The sequence below is a fragment of the Pinus tabuliformis genome, chromosome 6 (genome assembly GCF_031772625.1).
Source record: "Pinus tabuliformis cultivar Carrire ecotype Pingquan chromosome 6, CPIR1, whole genome shotgun sequence".
Classification (NCBI taxonomy): Eukaryota; Viridiplantae; Streptophyta; class Pinopsida; order Pinales; family Pinaceae; genus Pinus; species Pinus tabuliformis.
The window spans coordinates 72,651,410-72,673,536 of record NC_142292.1 but is presented as its reverse complement, the minus strand read 5'-3'; the positions used below and the strand labels follow the sequence as shown (position 1 = coordinate 72,673,536).

The following is a 22,127-nucleotide window of genomic DNA, read 5'->3' as shown; positions in this document are numbered from 1 at the left end:
GGAAAACTGTCACACCCAGGCTTGATATTTTTTGGTCACTCCTGAGACTAGCGTACTGTATTCTTAGTTACAGTTACCATATTCAGTCAGCGGTTTCACAAAATATATGCAACTATTAAAATAATTTTCTGCTGTACTTGCTGCCACAACTGGATTATTTGAGATACTTGACCAATGAAAACTATAAATAGATAACGGCCCCATCACATGCAGGCTTGGGATTCAATGATCACAACTACCTGTATATCATATTTTTGGTTATGACTATGATTTCCCCTTCTCTGTTTCATAAAATAGACGGAACCTTCAAAATATTTCCTGCCATAACTCACTCAGAACTCACTTGACACTTGCAAGCTATGCTAAATCCTTAACGCAGTGTTGTTTATGAAGGATTTTTTTGGCGGGAAGATTGTCGAAAACCAACTGCCAAACCTAATTCGAACCTCAACAAAAAAAAAAACGAATTCGATTAAATTCAGCTTAAGGTTCGCTTTCAGGTTCGAGTTCAAATGGGGTTCGAGTTCGAACAGGTTCGGCGAACCTGAACGAATTTCAAAAATTTTTTGAGGTTCGCCGAATTTCGAACCTGAAGGTTTAAGTTCGCCGAACCCTGTGACATAGATTCCGACATGTACAAAAGAAGATATGAATATATTTATATTATGGACAAATTGTCAAGGTCGGCGCGCAAGAAAAACAGGCATTCAAACCCCCAACTCATCCTCAACGTTGCATATAAAAGGAGACCTCAAATCATTTCCACTGTCATCTCATCTCACATCTTTCTCTCTCCTCTTGTCATTGGTTATACATTTATGCGCATTCTTCTCTCTCACACGTGCGAAGAAAAGGAGGACAGATTTCTGTTGACTGCGTTGACCAAGCTGCAGGGAGGTTGTTTGACTGCGTTGACTTGAAGCGTTGACCTGTTTTGACTTCAGTTTGGGTGAGGTATCTCTGTCCTAGCAGGCCGCAGATCTGGGCACTAAAACCGAGGCAATCTGACCTCTCCTTTGACCAACATTGACTGTACTAGGGTTGGCTGCAGAGTTGACTTTCGTTGACCAGTTTTGACTGGACCTTTTTGGACTATTTTGGGCTGATTAGACTTGTTGTTGGAGGCCGAAGTTGACTGGGTTTGACCAAGCTGAATTGAGGAAGGAATCTTCCCTGTTGACCAGCATTGACTTTTTTGGTTAGGGCTTTTTGCTGCTGTCATAAATTATCAGATTTGTAAATTGTACTATCTCTCTCTCTGCTGAACTATTGAAGAATATAAGAATAATTGATCAAGGGTTTCCCCACATTGGGGTTTGTCCCTGGCTAGTGCCACATCTTGTGTCCTCTTGTCTTGGCTTGTCTTCTATTGTTTATGTTTATGTTCTATCTGCATTTTACTATCATGTTGATGTGATTGCTAAACTGGATATTGATATTGGGCTAATAAAGAAATTGAAGTAAAATTGCTCTAAAGCATAGAACATACCATTGTTACCTAAAATTAACATGGTATTAGAGGTGAGGTGAAAACAAAGCCCAAGCAAGAGTGAAAGAGCAATCACCAAACACAGTTGGACAAGGAAAAAAGGCTCAATGGGTTCCTCATCCCACTTACTGGCTGAAGACAAGCTCCATGAAAAATTTGACTATCATGGATGAAAGATGTCTCTTGATTTGACCTTGGAAGAACAAGAAGTGTTGAATTATGTGAAGGGTAAAATCCCTGAGCCACCTTCAAATGCACCGACTGCTGCAAAGACCAAGTACAATAGGGTTGAAGTCAAAGCAAAGAAGATTATCAGAGATTCCATTAACAAGCGTTTGGTGGCCTACATCTCCGAATTGAAGACCTCCAAGGAGATCTACGACAGATTGATCAGCATGTTCAAGGTTAGTGATGCTAATCAAATTTTATTTCTCAAAAATAAGTTTAAGGATATTAAGAAAGGCAAGGACGAGGATATTTAATCCTACTTCTTAAGGACATTGAAATCAAGAATGATCTACTTTCGATTGGAGAGGTCATTCCTGACAGGAAACTTACTATCACTACCCTTGGAGGACTCCCACCCGAATGGTATATATTTAGAACCACTATTCTCAATAATGATCAAATTCCATGGTTTGAAGAATTGATGTCGAGATGCATCCAAGAAGAAACAAGAATGGTGGAGCAAGAAATGCCTTATAATAGAAGCAACCCCACTGCATTCTCCGCTCATGCCAAAAGGAGAAATAATGCAAGGACTAAAGGTCATTTCCATGGAAAGCCTAGATCTAAGGGAGCAAGGAAGGGCAGGTGCTTTGTTTGCAATAAGTTTGGTCACTATGCAAGGGAGTGTCCAAATAGAAGGGACACGTCACATGATGATGATCACAATCATTCTAGGGGCAACTTCAACAGCAACGATCAAAGGAATGGCAGGTCCAATGGCAAGGGAAAAAGGAATGCAGGACACCAAGGAAAGGGTCAACCCTCCAAGAAAGCAAGGGACTCCAGGTATGAAGAATCAAATGTTGTTAACAATAAGCAAAAGGAATACTATCTTATATCGGCCCTCTCCAGTACCTCTCCACCGGAAACTTTAAGGAATTGGCTAATTGATAGTGGTGCCTCAAGGCACTTCACCAGATACAAGGAAGCTCTCTCTAATCTGATAGACAAGGAGACAAACTTGGAGATCATCCTTGGAGACGATGCCACCTTTCCCGTAAAGGGAGTACAGAATGTTACCTGCCAATCGAATCAAGGTAACACTATACACTTACAAGAAGTACTATATGTACTTGATCGCAAGAAGAACCTGGTGTCCATTTCGGCAATGGAAGACAAAGGATACAAGGTGGCATTCATCGATGGAAAGGTACGTGTTTGGAAAAGAAATTTTAAAGACGCTTTTACTCTTGGGTTCAGGGTTGACACTTTGTATCAAGTTGGAGGAAGTCCATTGGGAGCCATGTCTTGCGACACATCTCTACAATTTGAACTATGGCATCGGAGATTTGCCCATCTTCACTATAAGGCCCTACCCGATGTGAGACAAATGGTGACAAGTATGCCCAAGTTCAAAGTAGAGCATGAAGGTGTATGTCCGGGATGTGCTGAAGTAAAACTTACAAGGGGACCATTCCCCTCAAGTAATAGCGAGACCACAGATATATTGCAATTGATCCACTCTGACATATCTGGTATGATGTCCGTAAACTCTTTGTGAGGATACTTATATTATCTCACCTTTACGGATGATTATTCTCGCAAGACCTAGATCTACTTCTTGAAAAAGAAGGATGAAGTGTTTAACTGGTTCCATCACTTCAAAGCCTTGATTGAAAACCAATCCGAGAAGGGAATCAAGATATTGAGGATTAATAATAGGACCGAGTACGAATCCAATGAATTCCATGATTATTGCAGAGAAATTGGCATTAAGAGGAAGACTACAACACCATACACCCCCGAGCAAAATGGTGTGGCTGAAAGAAAGAATCGCACTATTGTAGAAGTTGTTCATGCCATGCTTCATGATCAAGGGCTTCCAAAGTTCCTATGGGTTGAAGCTGCAAGTATCGTTGTGTATGTTCAAAATTGATGCCCTCATCAAACATTGGACTCCAAGGCTCCCGAAGAAATGTTCACTGGTAAGAAACCTGATGTCTCTCATTTTAGAATTTTCAGAAGTCTCGTATATTTTCATGTGCTGAAAGAGAAAAGAACTGAATTGGGTGCATCTGGGATGAAAGGAGTCATAGTGGGCTATAGTGAAAATTCTAAGGGTTATAGAATTTATGTGGTTGGTCAAAGGGAAGTTGAGATAAGTCATGACGTCACCTTCGACGAAGATATAGCTCTCAGCAAGATCAACAACCATCCTATCCCAAGGAACGACAAAGAAGTTGACACCAGAAAACAGGTTGCAAAAGATGTAACAATGTCGGATATTGATGAACATATGGATCCTATTGATCCTCCTCCTCAAGAGCCCTCCTCCTCCAAGAGGAGACCCTCATGGCTTAGGGAGACTCTCGAAGATGCCGAGAGACATATTGCACCAAGAGGGACTTTCCGTGAAAGCAAAAAGTCGAACAGGTATCAAGGATACTCGACCGTCATGAGCACTATCATTCAAAATGAACCTTCATCATTTGAAGAAGTTGCAAAGCAACAAGTATGGAAGGATGCTATGAATGAAGAATACGAGTCAATTATGAAGAACGATGTCTGAGATGTGATCCCTAGACCCCAGGACAAATCAGTTGTTACCTCTAGGTGGCTCTAAAAAATCAAGCATGGAACTCATGGAAGTGTTGAAAAGTTCAAGGCTCGCTTTGTTGCTCGAAGCTTCTCTCAAAAGGAAGGTGTAGATTACGATCAGATATTTGCACCTGTTGCCTGATACACCACCATCTGCTCGATCATAGCCCTTGTTGCTTCGCAAGCATGGAACCTACATCAAATGGATGTCAAGACCGCTTTCTTGCATGGTTCGATCAAAGAGGGAGTCTATGTGGAACAACCCAAGGGCTTTGGGGTTCATGACTGAGAATCTCATGTATGCAGGTTGAAAAAAGCTCTCTATGGTTTGAAGCAAGAACCCCGGGCTTGGTATGAGAGGATTGATGATTATCCGATGAAGCTAAGATTCACTAGAAGTGAAGTCGATCCAAACCTTTGCTTTAAGGTTGAAAATGATAAACCTCTCATACTGGTACTTTATGTGGACGACCTCTTTCTAACAAGTGCAGACCCTCTCATTCATAAATGTAAGAGGGAGTTGGCTTCTGAATTTAGAATGAAGGACCCAAAACTGATGCACTACTTCCTGGGGTTGGAGGTCTGGCAAAAGCCAGGAGAAATTTTCCTATCTCAAGGAAAATATGTTGTGAAGATATTGGAAAGATTTGGGATGTTGGACTGCAAGCCTGTGACTACCCCGATGGAACTTAACTTTAAGAAGTTATGTAGTAGTGTTGCCAGCCCTGAATAGGGAAATGCCTTTGAGTATCGTCAACTCGTAGGAGCACTGATGTTCTTGGTAAACTCTCGTCCGGACATATGTTTTGCTATTAACACATTGAGCCAATATATGGTTAAGCCTCATCACATATATTGGATTGGTGCCAGGAATCTTCTGAGATATCTTCGAGGCACAGTCACTCATGGACTGAGATACATTGTCGGAGATGTGAGCTACATGGTTATTCTGATGCTGATTGGCATGGCAGTGTGGTGGAACGCAACAGCACTTCTTGATGTTGTTTTTCTTTGGGTTCTGCTTCGATATCTTGAATGAGCAAGAAGCAGAAATCAGTTATCTTGACCACTGTTGAGGCCGAACACATAGCTACTAGTATGGCCTCCTGTGAAGCTATCTGGTTGAGAAAGCTCTTCACTGAGCTGTTTGGACATGTGTTGGATACCACCGTGATCCTCTGTGACAACCAGAGTGGGATCCGATTATCAGAGAATCACGTATTTCATGATCGCTCCAAGCATATAAATATCAAGTACCACTTTATCTGAGATATGGTACGAGGAACAATAAGGCTCCATCACATTGGGACTGATGAGCAAGTCATCAATATTCTGACAAAGCCCCTAGGGAAGGTCAAGTCCCTGGCCTTCCGAGAACGACTAAGAGTCGTGCAGAGACCCTCTTACGAGGGTCCTGTATGATATGGACATTGAGCTGTGGGAGCTCCAAGGGGCTTGGGGTACTTCTTGAAGCGATGAGCAACCATAAGGTGAGTGGTTTAGCCTTCCCCTAATGGTTTGTTGTGTACAGGGTGAGTGGTTCAGCGTTCCTCTAATGGTTTGTCGTGTACAAGGTGAGTGGTTCAGCCTTCCCCTGTGATACCCCGTGGCGACATGTAGGTAGGATGAGTGGTTCATCCTTCTCTTGCTGAGACATCCTACCCATGCAGTCTGGGACTCATGGGAAGTACCTCTCATCTGGCCAATGAGTAGGGAAATGAGGATAGGGACCATAGTACTACCGATGGACGCATCGTATACTACCGTACTCCCTATGCTAGGATGACCGATATTGATCTGGGATCAATTAGAACTAACTTTAGGTCAGTAAGAGTGGTATGAGACACTCTCTTTTGATTGGAACTGACTTTGGGTCAATAAGAATGGTATGAGACATTCTCTTTTGATTGGAACTGACTTCGAGGCAGTAAGAGCGGTAGACTCTTTTATTTGGGACTGACTTCAGCTCAGTAGGGAATGGTATGATACATTCTCGATCACCTCTTCTTCTTCATAGTTCGGCAGAGCAGTGCATTAATGGCAAAGATAGTACAGATTGGCAAATGGATTAGCAGATGGAGTTCCCCCTAGTTGAGAGGGAGTGTTAAAATTGGCAACTAGGGCCAAACTACACATGGGTCATCTTATTTATGACAGCTGATATTTTTCTTGGATTCTTTTCTCTAAAAGATGTAGGATTGATCTAAAGATCATCCGATTTCGACATATACAAATGAAGATATGAATTTATTTATATTATGGACAAATTGTCAAGGTCGGTCGGCAAGCAAAACAGGCACTCAAACCCCCAACTCATCCTCAACATTGCATATAAAATGAGACCTCAAGTCATTTTCACCATCATCTCATCTCACATCTCTCTCTCTCCTCTTTTGATTGGGTAGCATTCCTAGGCATTCTTCTCTCTCACACGCGCAAAGAAAAGGACAGATTTTTGTTGATTGCGTTGACCGAGCTGTAGGGAGGTTGTTTGACTGCATTGACTTGAAGCGTTGACCTGTTTTGACTTCAATTTGGGTGAGGTATCTCTGTCCTAACAGGCCACGGATCTGGGCACTAAAATTGAGGCATTTTGACCTCTTCTTTGACCAATGTTGACTATACTAGGGATGGCGGCAAAGTTGACTTTCGTTGACCAATTTTGACTGGACCTTTTCAGACGGTTTTGGGCTGATTAGACTAGCTGTTGGAGGCCGAAGTTGACTAGATTTGACCGAGCTTAATTGAGGAAGGAATCTTCCTTGTTGACGAGCATTGACTTTTCTGGTTAGGGCTTTTTGCTGTTGTCATAAATTATCAGATTTGTAAATTGTACTACCTCCCTCTCTGCTGAACTATTGAAGAATATAAGAAGAATCGATCAAGAGTTTCCCCACATTGGGGTTTGTACCTGGCTGGTGCCACATCTTGTGTCCTCTTGTCTTGGCTTGTCTTCCACTGTTTATGTGTATGTTCTCTCTGCATTTTACTATCATGTTGATGTGATTGCTAAACTAGATATTGATAATGGGCTAATAAAGAAATCGCAGTAAAATTGCTCTAAAGCACAGAACATACCATTGCTACCTAAAATTAAGATGGTATCAGAGGTGAGGTGAAAACAAAGCCCAAGCAAGAGTGAAAGAGAAATCACCAAAGGCAGTTGGACAAGGACAAAAGGCTCAATGGGTTCCTCATCCCACTTCCCGGCTGAAGACAAACTCTGTGAAAAATCTACCTATCATGGATGGAAGATATCTCTTGATTTGACCTTGGAAGAACAGGAAGTGTTGGATTATGTGAAGGGTAAAATCCCTAAGCCTCCTTCAAAGGCAACGGTTGCTACGAAGACAAAGTACAATAGGGCTGAAGTACAAAGCAAAGAAGATTATCAGAGATCCCATTGACAAGCGTCTGGTGGCCTACATCTCTAAATTGAAAACCTCCAAGGAGATCTACCACAGATTAATCAGCATGTTCAAGGTTAGTGATGCTAATCAAATTTTATTTCTCAAAAATAAGTTGAAGGATATTAAGAAGGGCAAGGACGAGGATATTCAATCCTACTTCTTAAGGATCACTGAGATCAAGAATGATCTACTTTCGATTAGAGAGGTCATTCCTGACAAGGAAATTACTATCACTACCCTTGCAGGACTCCCACTCCAGTGGTATATATTTAGAACCACTTTTCTCAACAATGATCGAATTCCATGGTTTAAAGAATTGATGTCGAGATGTATTCAAGAAGAAACAAGAATGGTGGAGCAAGAAATGCCTTCTAATAGAAGAAACCCCACTGCATTCTCTGCGCATGCCAAAAGGAGAAATAATGCAGGGTCTAAAGGTCATTTCCATGGAAAGCCTGGATCTAAGGGAGAAAGGAAGAGCAGGTGCTTTGTTTGCAATAAGTTTGGTCACTATGCAAGGGAGTGTCCAAATAGAAGGGACACATCACATGATGATGATCACAATCATTCTAGGGCCAACTTCAACAACAACGATCAAAAGAATATCAGGTCCAATGGCAAGGGAAAAAAGAATGCAGGACATCAAGGAAATAGTCGACCCTCCAAGAAAGCAAGGAACTCCAGGTATGAAGAATCAAGTGTTCTTACCAATAAGCAAAAGGAATACTATCTTATATCTACCCTCTCCAATACCTCTCCACCAGACACCTTGGGGAATTGGCTAATTGATAGTGGTGCCTCAAGGCACTTCACCGAATACAAGGAAGCTCTCTCTAATCTGATAGACCAGGAGACAAACTTGGAGATCACCCTTGGAGACAATGCCACCTGTCCCGTAAAGGGAGTAGGGAATGTTATCCTTCAGTTGAATCAAGGTAACACAATTCACTTACAAGGAGTACTATATGTACCTGATCTCGAGAAGAACCTGGTGTCCATTTCGGCAATGGAAGACAAAGGATACAAGGTGGCATTCATCGTTGGAAATGTATTGTTTGAAAAATAAATTTTAAAGATGCTTTTACTCTCGCGTTCAGGGTTGACACTTTGTATCAAGTTGGAGGAAATCCAATGGGAGCCATGTCTTGCAACACATCTCTACAATATGAACTATGGCAACGGAGATTTGCCCATCTTCACTATAAGGCCCTACCCAATGTCAGATAGATGGTGACAGGTATGCACGAGTTCAAGGTAGAGCATGAAGGTGTATGTCCGGGATGTGCCGAAGGAAAACTTATAAGGGGACCATTCCCCTCAAGTAATAGCAAGACCACAGATATATTACAATTGATCCACTCCGACATATCTGGTATGATGCACGTAAACTCTTTGGGAGGATACTTATATTATCTCACCTTTACGGATGATTATTCTCGCAAGACCTAGATCTACTTCTTGAAAAAGAATGATGAAGTGTTCATCTGGATCCGTCACTTCAAAGCCTTGATTGAAAACCAATCCGAGGAGAGAATCAAGATATTAAGGATTGATAATGGGACCGAGTACGAATCCAATGAATTCCATAATTATTGCAGAGAAGTTGGCATAAAGAGGAAGACTACAATGCCATACAGCCCCGAGCAAAATGGTGTAGCTGAAAGGAAGAATCACACTATTATAGAAGTTGTTCGTTCCATGCTTCATGATCAAGGGCTTCCGAAGTTCTTATAGGTTTAAGCTGCAAATACCGCCGTGTGTGTTCAAAACTGATGCCCTCATGAAGCATTGGACTCCAAGACTCACGAAGAAATATTCACTGGTAAGAAACCCAATGTCTCTCATTTTAGAATTTTCGGAAGTCTCGTATATTTTCATGTGCTGAAAGGGAAAAGAACCAAATTGAGTGCATCTGGGAAGAAAGGAGTCTTTGTGGGCAATAGTGAAAATTCTAAGGGTTATAAAATTTATGTAGCTGGTCAAAGGGAATTTGAGATAAGTCATTATGTCACCTTCGACGAAGATATAGCTCTCAGCAAGATCAACAACCTTCCTATCACAAGAAAGGACAAAGAAGTTGACACTGGAAAACAGGGTGCAAAAGATGTAACAATATCGGATATTGATGCTCCCATGGATCCTATTGATCCTCCTCCTCAAGAGCCCTCTTCCTCCAAGAGGAGACCCTCATGGCTTAGGGAGACTCTCGAAGATACTGAGAGACATATTGCACCAAGAGGGACTTTCCGTGAAAGCAAGAAGCCGAACAAGTATCAAGGATACTTGACCGTCATGAGCACTATCAATGAAAATGAGCCTTCATCATTTGAAGAAGTTGTAAAGCAACAAGCATGGAAGGATGCTATGAATGAAGAATACGAGTCAATTATGAAGAATGATGTCTGGGTGTGGTCCCTAGACCCCAGGACAAATTGGTTGTTACCTCTAGTTGGCTCTACAAAATCAAGCATGGAGCTGATGGAAGTGTTGAAAAGTTCAAGGCTCACTTTGTTGCTCAAGGTTTCTCTCAAAAGGAAGGTGTAGATTATGGTGAGATATTTGCACCTATTGCCCGATACACCACCATCCGCTCGATCATAAAACTTGTTGCCTCGCATGGATGGAACCTACACCAGATGGATGTCAAGACCACTTTCTTGCATGGTCGATCAAAGAGGAAGTCTATGTGAAACAACCCGGGGGGTTTAAGGTTCATGACCAGGAATCTCATGTATGCAGGTTGAAGAAAGCTCTCTATGGTTTGAAGCAAGCACCCTGGGCTTGGTATGAGAGGATTGACAGCTATCTGATGAAGTTGAGATTCACTAGAAGTGAAGTCGATCCCTACCTCTGCTTTAAGGTTGAAAATGATAAACCCGTCATACTGGTACTTTATGTGGACGACCTCTTTCTGACAAGTGCAGACCCTCTCATTCATAAATGTAAGAGGGAGTTGGCTTCTAAATTTGAAATGAAGTACCTAGGACTGATGCACTACTTCCTAGGGTTGGAGGTCTGGCACAAGCCAAAAGAAATTTTCCTATCTCCAGGAAAATAAGTTGTGAAGATATTGGAAAGATTTGGGATGGTGAACTACAAGACTGTGACTACCTTGATGGAACTTAACTTTAAGAAGTTATGTGGTAGTGTTGCCGGACCTCAATTGGGAAATGCCTTTGAGTATCGTCAACTCATAGGAGCACTAGAATCTCATATTTCATGATCACTCTAAGCATATAGATATCAAGTACCACTTTATCCGGGATATGGTACAACGAGGAGCAATAAGGCTCCATCACATTGGGATTGATGAGCAGGTCACTAATATTCTGACAAAGCCCCTTGGCAAGGTCAAGTTCTTGGCCTTCCGAGAACGACTTAGAGTCATGGAAAGACCCTCTGATGAGGGTCCTGTATGATATGGACATTGAGCTCTAGGAGCTCCGAGGGGCTTGGGGTACTTCTTGGAGCGATGAGCAACCATAAGGTGAGTGGTTCAGACTTCCCCTAATGGTTTGTTGTGTACAGGATGAGTGGTTCAGCCTTCCCCTAATGGTTTGTTGTGTACAGGATGAGTGATTCATGTTAAACTGGCAACTAGGGCCAAACTCCATGTGGATCAGTTTATTTATGGCAGCTGATATTTTTATTGGATCCCTCTCGTCGAGAGGTGTAGGATTGATCCAAAGATCATCCGATTCCGATAATTATTTATGGAGATATGAATTTATTTTGTTTATGTAATTATTATCAAGCCGACCAGCTCTTATGTAGGCTCTAGAAGCCCAGCCGACGTGTCTATTCAACCTCTACGTTTTTAGTATAAATAGAGGAGGATTTGAAGTCATTTGGCAACTCACCTCAAGTGATCTCCTCTCCACGTCTTGGGTTTTTGGAGAAGGAGATACACTATGGATTACGCTGGCCTAGTATGATGATGCCCTAATGGAGAACGCAGTCATAAATACTCAGGCATATAAGGATGATCTACGCTGTCCAAAAGTCTGATACGCTTGCCCTAAATCTAAACATGGCTATGGAGGAGAAGCCTATATGCAGCAAGAAAAAGGCTCTTCATTCGGTCTACCGTGGATGAAATGATACACCTAAAACACAGTCAAAAGAAGACATCTAACACGCAGTCGAATGAGACTTATTCTCAGAGTTATAGAAGAAACAGAACTTCGCATTCCTCTCTGAGATATCCACGTGAATCTTGTGCAGGTATATAATGGAAGGACTAAGGAACAGAATTCAGGTTTTATTAAGGAGCAATTTGAATGCGCGAATCGAGGATGGCATGGTTGGCAAGAAATCATTTCTTCGAAGGCGAAGATGAAGAGAGGCCAGAGAAGCCTCGCTATTATGGACTCACAGAAATCAGAGCCCCTAGTTATTCTTTCACGGACCCTACCCGCCTCGAGGACATTCTCGAAGCAATGGGGCAATTTGTTGATGGCTTGAAGTTTGCAGGAGGGACTTGCAGTTTGATGCCTAAAACATTTATTAAAGAGATCACAGAAATGGCACACAAGCACAAAGTGAATGTGGGTAGAGGCGATTGGGCGGAGCTTTTACTGCAGAAGGGCCCTAGCGGTTTTAAACAGTATGTTCAGGAATGTAAAGATCTGGGTTTTGATATTATAGATTTAAATGTTGATTCACTCAAAGTTCCTGAAGAAACTCTCTTGCGACTTATTCGGATAATAAAGAACGAGAGGCTAGAAGCAAAACCTCTATTTGGTATAAATTTTGAGAAATCTGCTATACCATCGAAGGACGACAGAGCATTTGGGGCTTATATTGCTCCCACTCCAAAGGGATCAGAAATGATTGAAGATGTGGAGTTATTAATTAGAAAGGCGGAGAGATGTTTGGAGGCTGGAGCAGATATGATCATGATTGATGCAGATGGTATAAGTGGCCGTGCTGACATGTTGCGCACTGATGCTATAGCAAAAATAATTGGGCGGTTGGGACTAGAGAAGACTATGTTTGAAGCGGCTAGTCCAGACACATTTGAGTGGTTTGTCAGAAGATATGGATCAAGGGAATATAATACACTGCTCATCGAAGACCTAGCCGCAGTTATAAACACAACCGCTGTTATCTCAGGACCTATCTACGGTCTTTATAATACCCTTACACGTAGTTAAAAGGAACAGCCTTGAACGCAGTCGTTGTCCAGATGTATTAAACGGAAGCCCTAATACGCAGACCTGTAGCCTAATACGCAGGTCATGAACAGCATGAAAGTGAAGCTGCAGTAATACATAGTTGTAGGTGACAGCGTGGTAAATCCAACGTTGTCTATGGAAAGAAACAATTTTTCTAAGCATATTGGACAGTGTAATACAATAGTGATCTGAAGATGTGGACAAAAGGACCATGTTACACACAACAATCCTGAGATATAGAACTCAGTGTCTTATGACAAGGGCAGCATGATAATCATGCACATTAGCAGGGGCAGCATAATGATGATGATGCACATTAGCAGGGAGCTACATGATGAATGGGCAGCATGATAGATCAGATCATGGGCAGCACGATAGATCAGATCATGGGCAGCATAGTGATCATGAGCTGCATGATGATGCATGATGGTGCTACATGGTAAGGTGCAGCAAATGGACGAAAGGCAACACTACGATAGGTGAAGCCGTCACCTTGGAGAATCAGTTGAAGCAAAATGTCTTCAACTGATCTCATCGTTATACGAAATGATCTATGCTAGATCTAAACAAGTCAGTGTTAACTTCTGTTGTAATTGTACTCTCTCTCTCTCTCTCTCTCTCTCTCTCTCTTTCTCTGCTGAACTTTGAAGATAAAAGAAGATTTGATCAAAGGGTTTCCCCACACATTGTGGGGTTTGTCCCTGGCTTGCGCCATATCTTGTGTCCTCTTGTCTTGGCTTGTCTTCTGCATGTTATATTTATGTTCTATCTGCGGTTTATCGTAATGCTAATGTGATTGCTAACTGTGAAAATTTAAATAATTTGCTCTAGCATAGAACATACCTAAACTTAACATGGTATCGGAGCTGAGGTGAAGACAATGCCCAAGCAAGAGTGAAAGAGCAATCACTGAAGACAGTTGGGACAAGACAGAAGGATCAATGGGTTCCTCATAATTCACCTAGGGTGAAGTCAAAGCAGAGAATGTTATCAGAATGGCGCAGCGGAAGTTTCTGATGGCATACCTAAAGATCACTTCATTGGGAAGTTCGAATCTAAGGGTGGATGGAAAGGTAGATGTCTTGGTTATGAGTTCGGCCCTTATGCGAAGGAGTGTCCAAATGACAGAGATGCAGGTCATCAAAGACACGGCCGACTCTTCAAGGAAGCAAGGAACCCTAGGTAAGAAGAATCAAATATTGTTTCTAATAAAGAAGTGTTATCTTGTATCGGCCCTCTCCTTCAGATTCTTTGGGAATCTGGCATATTGATTGTAGTGCTTCAAGGCACTTCATCGGATAGTAGGGTGCACTCTCTAATTTGGTAGAGATGGAAACAATCGTGGGATTATACTTGGAGCCGATGCCACCTATCCCGGAAAGGGTGTAGGGAATGTTATCCCTCAATTGAATGAGGGTAACTCAATTCATTTACAAAATCTCTTTTATGTACCTGATCGCAAGAAGAACCTAGTGTCCATTTTGGCAATGGAAGTCAAAGGTTACAGGGTGGCACTCATCGATGGGAAAGGTACGTGTTTGAAAATTGAATTTTCGAAGATGTTTTTTGAGTTCAGGGTTGTATCAAGTTGCAGGAAGTCCACTAGGGACCATGTCCATTGACACAACACCGGAGGTCTGTGAGTCAAATGGTGACAGAGATGCCTGAATTCAAAAAGAGCATGAAGGTACATGTCTGAGATGTACCAAAGGAAAATCTTACAAGGGGACCATTCCCCCTCATGTAGCAGGTCCACAGGTTTGGAACAACCCATGGAGTTTGAGATTCATGAACAGGAATCTCATGTATACAGGTGGAAGAAAGCCCTATATGGCTTGAAGCAAAACACCCCAGGCATAGTATGAGAGGATTGATAGCTGTCTGATGAAGCTGAGATTCACTAGGAGTGAAATCGATCCAAACCATTACTCGAAGGTTGTGGATGATAAACCTCTCATACCGGCACTTATGTCTGACAGGTGCAGAGCCTCTCATTTGTAGGAAACAGAGGGAGTTGGATTTCCGTATGTAGAATGATAAACTACAAGCCTGTGACTACCTCAAGGATATTAACTTTCAGAAGTTATATGGTAATGATGTCGGACCAGATTTGGGAAATGCCTTTGAGTTTCATAAACTCATTCGCATTGATGTTCTTGGAGAGTTAGCATGGTGAGCTCATATTTGGTTGAGCCTCACTGGATTGGTACCAAGAATCTTCTGAGATATCTTCAGGGGCACAATCTCTCATGGATTGAGGTACACTGCCGAAAATATGAAACCACATGATTATTCGAATGATGAGTGGGCAGGCAGTGTGGAGGATCACTAGAGCATTTTTCAGTGTTGGATTCTGCTTCGATGCAGGAAGCAGAAATCGGTCACTATAAGCACCGCCAAGACCGAATACATGGCTACGAGTATGATATTGTATGAAGCTGCATGGCTGCGGAATTTCTTAGCTGTATCATGTATTCGACAATTGCTCCAGCGGACAGACATCAGATACTGCCTTATCTGGGATATGGAAAGTCGATGAGCAAGGAGGCTCCATCGCACTGAGATGATATACAGGTCGCTAAAGCCCCGGGGGAAAGATCAAATTTGTGATTTTCCCGAATGACTTGGAGTCATCAAGAGACCTTTGTAAAAGGGTTCTGCATGTTGCATACATTGAGCTCTGGGAGCTCTGGGGGGCTTGCAGTTCTACTGGAGCAACATACGACCACAAGGTGACTCACCCTCCCCTGGTGGTGCGCACTGGAACAAGATGATTCGCTCTCTTGTGGGACAAGATGATTCGCTCTCTTGTGGAACAGGATGATTTGCTCTCCTGTGTAGCAGGATTGATGTGTTCTCCTGTGAGGCCTGGATTGATGTGTTCTCCATGGCGGCCTGGATTGATGTGTTCTCCATGGCGATTGTAGCAGGATTGATGTGTTCTCCTGTGAGGACAGGATTGATTAAGTTCTCCTGTCGAGGCATCCTACCCATGTAGTCTGGGACTCATGGGAAGTACCTCTCATCTGATCAATGAGCAGGGAAATGAAGTTAGGGACCATAGTAGTACCGATGGACGCATCATTGTATCTACCGTACTCCCTACGCTAGGATGTACTCCATTGATCTGGGATCAATGATACTGGTCTGGGACCAGTGGTAGGAGTTGTACATACTATGACGCTGACTTCGGGTCGGCTGAGACTGGTTTGGGACCAGTGGTACATACTCCGAGACTGACTTCGTGTCAGTGCAGGATTGGTCTGGGACCAATGAGAGTCGTACATACAATGATGCTGACTTTGGGTCGATTGAGACTGGTCTGGGACCAGTGTTACGCACTCTGAGTCTGACTTTGGGTCAGTGGAGAATGGTATGAGACATTCTCGATCAATTCTTCTTCTTCATAGTTCAACAGAGTTGAGTTGAGCAGACTCAGCAGAGCAGAGCAGAGCCAACAGAGCTGAGCAAAGCAGAGCAGAGTTGAGCAAAGCAGAGCAGAGCTAGCAGAGCCAACAGAGCTGAGCAAAGCAGAGCAGAGTTGAGCAAAGCAAAGCAGAGCTAGCAGAGCCAACAGAGCTGAGCAAAGAAGAGCAGAGCCAGCAGAGCTGAGCAAAGATGGGCAGAGCAGTGCAGGGCACTGATGGCAGAGATAGTACAGTCGTACATATGGATCAGCGGATGGAGTTCTCCCTAGTTGAGAGGGAGTGTTAAATTGGCAACTAGGGCCAAACTCCATGTGGATCAGTTTATTTATGGCAGCTGATATTTTTATTGGATCCCTCTCGTCGAGAGGTGTAGGATTGATCCAAAGATCATCCGATTCCGATAAGTATTTATGGAGATATGAATTTATTTTGTTTATGTAATTATTATCAAGCCGACCAGCTCTTATGTAGGCTCTAGAAGCCCAGCCGACGTGTCTATTCAACCTCTACGTTTTTAGTATAAATAGAGGAGGATTTGAAGTCATTTGGCAACTCACCTCAAGTGATCTCCTCTCCACGTCTTGGGTTTTTGGAGAAGGAGATACACTATGGATTACGCTGGCCTAGTATGATGATGCCCTAATGGAGAACGCAGTCATAAATACTCAGGCATATAAGGATGATCTACGCTGTCCAAAAGTCTGATACGCTTGCCCTAAATCTAAACATGGCTATGGAGGAGAAGCCTATATGCAGCAAGAAAAGGCTCTTCATTCGGTCTACCGTGGATGAAATGATACACCTAAAACGCAGTCAAAAGAAGACATCTAACACGCAGTCAAAGGAGACTTATTCTCAGAGTTATAGAAGAAACAAAACTTCACATTCCTCTCTGAGATTTCCACGTGAATCTTGTACAGGTATATAATGGAAGGACTGAGGAACAGAACTCAGGTTTTATTAAGGAGCAGTTTGAATGCGCGAATCGAGGATGGCATGGTTGGCAAGAAATCATTTCTTCGAAGGCGAAGATGAAGAGAGGCCAGAGAAGCCTCGCTATTATGGACTCACAGAAATCAGAGCCCCTAGTTATTCTTTCACGGACCCTAACCACCTCGAGGACATTCTCGAAGCAATGGGGCAATTTGTTGATGGCTTGAAGTTTGCAGGAGGGACTTGCAGTTTGATGCCTAAAACATTTATTAAAGAGATCACAAAAATGGCACACAAGCACAAAGTGAATGTGGGTAGAGGCGATTGGGCGGAGCTTTTACTGCAGAAGGGTCCTAGCGGTTTTAAACAGTATGTTCAGGAATGTAAAGATCTGGGTTTTGATATTATAGATTTAAATGTTGATTCACTCAAAGTTCCTAAAGAAACTCTCTTGCGACTTATTCGGATAATAAAGAACGAGAGGCTAGAAGCAAAACCTCTATTTGGTATAAATTTTGAGAAATCTGCTATACCATCGAAGGACGACAGAGCATTTGGGGCTTATATTGCTCCCACTCCAAAGGGATCAGAAATGATTGAAGATGTGGAGTTATTAATTAGAAAGGCGGAGAGATGTTTGGAGGCTGGAGCAGATATGATCATGATTGATGCAGATGGTATAAGTGGCCGTGCTGACATGTTGCGCACTGATGCTATAGCAAAAATAATTGGGCGGTTGGGACTAGAGAAGACTATGTTTGAAGCGGCTAGTCCAGACACATTTGAGTGGTTTGTCAGAAGATATGGATCAAGGGAATATAATACACTGCTCATCGAAGACCTGGCCGCAGTTATAAACACAACCGTTGTTATCTCAGGACCTGTCTACGGTCTTTATAATACCCTTACACGTAGTTAAAAGGAACAGCCTTGAACGCAGTCGTTGTCCAAATGTATTAAACGGAAGCCCTAATACGCAGACCTGTAGCCTAATACGCAGGTCATGAACAGCATGAAAGTGAAGCTGCAGTAATACATAGCTGTAGGTGACAACGTGGTAAATCCAACGTTGTCTATGGAAAGAAACAGTTTTTCTAAGCATATTGGACAGTGTAATACAATAGTGATCTGAAGATGTGGACAAAAGGACCATGTTACACACAACAATCCTGAGATATAGAACTCAGTGTCTTCTGACAAGGGCAGCATGATAATCATGCACATCAGCAGGGGCAGCATAATGATGATGATGCACATTAGCAGGGGCAGCATAATGATGAATGGGCAGCATGATAGATCAGATCATGGGCAGCATAGTGATCATGAGCTGCATGATGATGCATGATGCAGCATGATGGTGCTACATGGTAAGGTGCAGCAAATGGACGAAAGGCAACACTACGATAGGTGAAGCCGTCACCTTGGAGAATCAGTTGAAGCAAAATGTCTTCAACTGATCTCATCGTTATACGAAATGATCTATGCTAGATCTAGACAACTCAAAGTGTTAACTTATGTTGTAATTGTACTCTATGTCTCTCTCTCTCTCTTTCTCTGCTGAACTTTGAAGATAAAAGAAGATTTGATCAAAGGGTTTCCCCACACATTGTGGGGTTTGTCCCTTGCTTGCGCCATATCTTGTGTCCTCTTGTCTTGGCTTGTCTTCTGCATATTATATTTATGTTCTATCTGCAGTTTATCGTAATGTTGATGTGATTGCTAACTGTGAAAATTTAAATAATTTGCTCTAGCATAGAACATACCTAAACTTAACAGTTCAGCATTCCCCTGTGATACCCCGTGGTGACATGTAGGTAGGATGAGTGGTTCATCCTTCTCCTGCCGAGACATCCTACCCATGCAGTCTGGGACTCATGGGAAGTACCTATCATCTGGCCAATGAGTAGGGAAATGAGGATAGGGACCAAAGTACTACCGATGGACGCATCGTGTACTACCATACTCCCTATGCTAGCATGACTGATATTGATCTAGGATCAATTGGAATTGACTTCGGGTCAGTAAGAGTGGTATGAGACACTTTTGATTATTACTGACTTCGGGTCGAGACACTTTTTTTTATTTAGGACTCACTTCGGGTCAGTAGACAATGGTATGATACATTCTCGATCACCTCTTCTTCTTCTTCATAGTTCAGCAGAACAGTGCATTGATGGCAGAGATAGTACAGATTGGCACATGGATTAGTAGATGGAGTTCTCCCTAATTGAGAGGGAGTGTTAAATTTGGCAACTAGGGCCAAACTCCACATGGTTCATCTTATTTATGACAGCTGATTGGACTTTTTCGGACTGTTTTGGGTTGATTAGACTTGCTATTGGAGGCCGAAGTTGATTGGGTTTGACCGAGCTGAATTGAGAAAGGAATCTGCCTTGTTGACCAGCATTGACTTTTCTAGTTAGGGCTTTTCGCTGCTGTCATAAATGATCAGATTTGTAAATTGTACTATCTCTCTCCGCTGAACTATTGAAGAATATAAGAAGAATTGATCAAGGGTTTCCCCACATTGGGGTTTGTCCCTGGCTAGTGCCACATCTTGTGTCCTCTTGTCTTGGCTTGTCTTCAACTTTCTATATTTATGTTCTATCTGCATTTTACTATCATGTTGATGTGATTGCTAAACTGGGCATTGATATTGGGCTAATAAAGAAATTGAAGTAAAATTGCTCTAAAGCATAGAACATACCACTGTTACCTAAAATTAACACCACTGAAGTCCCTTTAGGGAAGTTTTAGATTTTTCTTGTGTTAAAGAGAAGATATTGATTGCTCTTAGAAAATTTCAGCTTGATGTCCCCTACAATCATGATGTTGTTTGCGTAGAACAGATTTTGTTTTTTGCAGGACTGATGTCATCTCTTGAAATGAAGTATATTTTCTTTTGAGTTTTCCATGCAATATTTTTCTTTATCCAGATCTAGATTCTAAAGCTTTAATTGGTGTTTCAGTGTTTCTGTTTTAGCTATAGGACAATTCTTTGAATTAAAAATCAGTGCATTATGTGGACGTGAAATTATGATGTGGCATCAAAGTTCTGAATCTGGAAATTTTCCAGTTCCATATATGGACTCTGGAGCAGACTATTACCACTAAGACGGAGTTGTCGAAGGATCACAATGGTGTGATACCCAGAAGACTCCAGAGATTGGAGCGACTCATGCCTGTGAGAGGCACAAGGACCTGTGAGGGGTTGCGGCTAAATGCTGCGTAGATCCAGCGATTCGAGTGGATATATTACCAGAGATAGGCAAGGCAAGCCTGTGATAGGTTGATTTCATTAGCTGACCGGTTTGTTGAAACATGTTCTAGGTTTGCAGGATGACTACTCCCCATCTTATAGACTGCGACTGATTAGAGAGTGCTTCCAACTTTGCATCTTGGAAGTGCCCACTACAAATGTGGGAGGAGATGGAAATTTGGAAGATTGGAGAAGGAACTATTGTTGCTTCAAATTATGTTACTTCGTTGGCCACACACAAGAATAATATGACAAAGTAAAGAAAATCCTTATGGACTCATTGATGACTGACCATTTGATCCCTCACATTGCAGAGAAGTTAGTTGATGACATGTATGCAGGGTTGATCACTCTATATCATAGTGGAAATGCATCCCAAAAATTGCTTCAGAAGAATCAGCTTACTTATACATACAAGTGACACAGACGTGATATTTAGTTACTATATGAAGATTTCCCTGATCAAAGATCAACTCATGGCCATCGGAATGAAGATTGTGAATGAGGAGTCTACAAGAAGACAACGAACAAGCAGCAGAAACAGACGACAGAGATAACTTCTAGGGTGGATAACCTTGCATCAGACCGCCTTCTCCAAAGTACTGTGCCTTTTCTCAAACACCATCTCTCATGGAGAATGGTATGTGGAGAGTGGACCACCAAGACATATGACCTTCAACAAGTAAGCCAACACACTTCAAGAGCAAAAGACCACCATACAAGTGAACTTGGGTGATGATGCCACATATCCCATAACCAAAATGGGATCTCTCTCTTTTTGCATTAATAAACTTATTGCGTGAAGTTTCCACAGCGCTGCATAGATAGGCGAAGAGTACATGGACAAAAATAACTGTTAATTTTCCCATAATAGAACCACTTATGGCTATCCAGTGATGTTATTGAGTTGAAAGACTCTTCTTTTGATTTCAACCAGTGTTACTTGGGAGCGGGAGCGAAAACGAGAGCGGAAGCGACATTTTCAGAAGCTCCTGGTTTGGGAGCGAATCCCGGGGCGTTTTTTATATAATATATATAAATTTTTATATTTTTTATATTTTGATACATATATGTCAACAAAAACATGTAGAATAATGAATTAAATATAAAAAACATAGATTGAACCATATAACAACAATCATCTAAAAGTTATAATCTTCATCAACCACGTCCACAAGTTAGTAACAAAGTAACATACAACATATTGAGTCTCATCATTCATCAATCTTAAAGTTTCAAGCTTTCAAAATTCAATATATAACATTTATCATCATTGATCACCAAAGTTTTACTTGTAAGCTAAGTGTAACCATTACAACAAATAATATCTAACATGAAATGAAATGTTATAAAATGAAATGAAACAACTTTCAACTTCCATGAAGCATCATATTCATAATTCATTACTAATGAGTTATAATTGCCAACTTCAAACTTAAATTGTCATATATTGTTTAAAAAAATATCATAATAAATATGAAAGAGTCAATAGGTATAAAAGCTACTAGAAACTAGAAAAGAGAAGTAAATCTATTATCTATTTCTTATGCTTCGGGCCTCTTGCCACCACAAGAAATGTCTAATTTTTTAGTCTTGTTGGAAAATCAGGATCTTTGTCATTAATATCACCCTCTAAGCATTAATATCCAAAGGTGTCTTTGTCAT

At 41.8% G+C, this 22,127-nt stretch overlaps 1 protein-coding gene and 2 pseudogenes across 3 annotated transcripts in view; 2 read left to right on the top strand and 1 right to left on the bottom strand.

The window, feature by feature from the left end:
* Positions 1 to 22,127, bottom strand: part of TAF15 (TBP-associated factor 15) — a 106,531-nt gene that overhangs the window by 5,252 nt on the left and 79,152 nt on the right. The gene's annotated exons all lie outside the window — the stretch shown is intronic.
* LOC149257306 (protein HEAT-STRESS-ASSOCIATED 32 pseudogene) lies at positions 11,946 to 12,836 on the top strand (annotated as a pseudogene).
* Positions 17,245 to 18,140, top strand: LOC149257305 (protein HEAT-STRESS-ASSOCIATED 32 pseudogene; annotated as a pseudogene).